General features: G+C 46.3%; 1 long non-coding RNA gene across 1 annotated transcript; it reads left to right on the top strand.

The window, feature by feature from the left end:
* The first annotated feature begins 228 nt into the window (after positions 1–228).
* LOC132532635 (uncharacterized) lies at positions 229–2,320 on the top strand. Its single transcript, XR_009544556.1, has 2 exons — positions 229–473; positions 1,885–2,320. It is a non-coding gene; the product is annotated as an uncharacterized LOC132532635 (long non-coding RNA).
* Positions 2,321–2,615: the final 295 nt, after the last annotated feature.

Raw genomic sequence — 2,615 nt, 5'->3', positions numbered from 1 at the left:
TTTAGGAGGGAGGATAGAGAAGAGGAGAGGGTTGGGAAGTAGCACACTGGGTTAAGTGCACATAGTGTGAAACACAAAGATGGGTGCAAGGATCCCAAGCCCTTGGCTCCCCACCTACAGGGTGGTCACTCTGCAAGCACTAAAGGTTTGCAGATGTCTATATTTCTCCCCCCACCCATGTCTTCCCCTCCTTTCTCAATTTCTCTCTGTCCTATCCAACAACAGCAGCTACAACAACAGAAAAAAGATGGCTGCCAGGAACAGTGGGTTCGTAGTGCAGGCGCCAAGCCCCAGCAATAACCCTGGAAGAAAAATAGAAAAGGAAAGGAAAGGAAAAAGAAAAGAAAAGAAGAGAAAAGCAAGGAAAGAAAAGAAGAGAAAAAAGAAAAGAAAAGAAAAGAAAAGAAAAGAAAAGAAAAGAAGAGATACACCTGTAGCACTGCTCTGCCACTTGGGAAGCTTCCTCCCTGCAGGTGAGGACCGGGAAGGTAAACTCTGGTCCTTGTGCATGGTAGCATGTGCATTCTGCTAGGTGTGCCGCCACCCCAGCCCCTCTTTTCAGTAGTTTACAATTTGGGCTTTTGGTTTTTCTGTAAACAATACACTCCCTGTTTGTGCTTGGGTGGACCACTCCCATAGCCTAACCTTGAGGGCATTTCTGCTGTGGAGCTAAGATTCAGCCTAGCACAGTGATAGTGGTGACCACTGTCACTTGAGCAAGACTTCATCTCTCATAGATTCCCCAGTTGGCATCCATCACAAGGGGTCAGAGCAGGAGAGGCTCCTGAATCTCATCAACTCAAACCTTCTGCCCCCTACCTCCCCCCCACACCCCAATTGATTGATGGGGAAGAGGGAGAGAAGAAAGTGCAGGGGTTTTGTGCCTGAGATTCCTCTCTAATGTCATTGGGTCTGATTCACTTCATGGATAAGAAGTCAGTAGAAAGCAAACACTCATGAGAAGAGCTCTGTGGGTCAGAACTACTTATACTCAGTCCCATTTCCCTGGAGCCCAAGGCCAGTGAGAGCTTTAGCCCAGAGCCTCAGCATTTGTATCTGTAGGTTGCTGCTCAAAGGCACAGATCCCTGGACTCCACTTTGGCTTGGGACTTTGTTTCTGCACCATAACTCAGGTCCTGAAGAGTATCGGTCCATCTCTGCCTCAGTTTTCTTGCCTGTAAAATAAGGCTGGGCCCTCTAGTACAAATATGAAGGACAAATATATACATAGTGGTGGCACATCAGAACCAAGCAGCCTGTGACTAATGTCATGCATCCTGTTGTCCTCTGGTCTACGTGCTGAGGCACTGGCTCCAGGCAGCCCCCAGGGGATTCTGCCGCCTCCTCCAGCCCTGAAGCAGACCAGCTTGTACCTCTCACCTGCTAGCAATTTCCAGAAGTGACTCTGCAGTCCTCTGCCATTAGTGGCACAGCTCAGATTAGGGCTCAGCTCTTAAAAGGTTTCATTACTTCCTGAAGAGCCTTATCCGCTGCCCTCCAACACAGCAGCTAGACAAGGCCATCACTCCACAAAACAACGCCCTCATATCTTCCTTCCTCTTGCCACTACATCCAGCGACTGAGCCCAGTACCCATCAGACCTTTTCAGAAGGGGAAAAGCCCCACAGGGCCCAGCTAGGGGCCCAACAATGTGCAACAGATAGAAGCTGCACTCTATTCATTTAAATTTATTTTCTTTGTTCAGATTGCCAACACGTCACCATGTTACTTATAAAACCAGTTTGAACACAATGTGTGAAAATCACGTATCACTTCCAAAATGTGTGTGCTGATGCCTCTTGCAAATTTTCAAGTGGTTTAAAATACATCTTGCAAGTTAAATTCAAATCGCACATGGGCTAAAAGCATAACACTTTCTTATAGCAAGGTTCTCATTGCCAGGAATTCCAAAGGTCCCTGACTGGATAAGGAGACGGAAGCTGCAAGCTGGATGGTGGCACACTCGGTTGAGCACACACACCACCATGCACAAGGACCTGGGTTCAAGCCCCCAGTCCCCACCTGCAGTGGGGGAACTTCACCAGTAGTGAGGCAGTGCTGCAGGTGCTCTCTCCCTCTCTATCTACCCCTTCCATGTCAGTATCTCTATCTCTAGCCAATAAATGGATAAATAAAATATTTAGAAAAAATGCTGAGGAAACAACCAAATAATTATACAACATATTTTCATGCCTGAGGCTCTGAGAACTCAGGTTCAATCCTCAGTACCACCATAAACCAGTGCTGAGCACTCTCTATAACTATCTGTATTTCTCACTAAAATATATAAATAATAAAAGCGTATGTAAACAGTTTTAAACTCTCAACATGGACACTACTCCTGCCTCCTCTAATATCTTTGACTCTGTTCCTCAAGTCCCTTCCCTGAAGCAAGTTTTGCTATTAGTTTGGAAGATTCTTCCAAAGAAAGTCTACATGCACGTGTGTGCGTGCGTGCGTGCATGCGAGTGTGTGTGCGTGTGCATGTGTTCTTTCATTTCTCATGTAGATGTGAACAAAGTGCATGTATTTTTCTGAAATGTTTACTTAATTTTTCATTCAACGACAACTTTTGGAAACTGGTTTAGGGGGTTGGGCGGTGGTGCACCCAGGTA

The sequence above is a fragment of the Erinaceus europaeus genome, chromosome 14 (assembly GCF_950295315.1).
Source record: "Erinaceus europaeus chromosome 14, mEriEur2.1, whole genome shotgun sequence".
NCBI classification, from domain to species: Eukaryota; Metazoa; Chordata; class Mammalia; order Eulipotyphla; family Erinaceidae; genus Erinaceus; species Erinaceus europaeus.
This window is presented reverse-complemented; position numbering and strand designations above follow the sequence as displayed.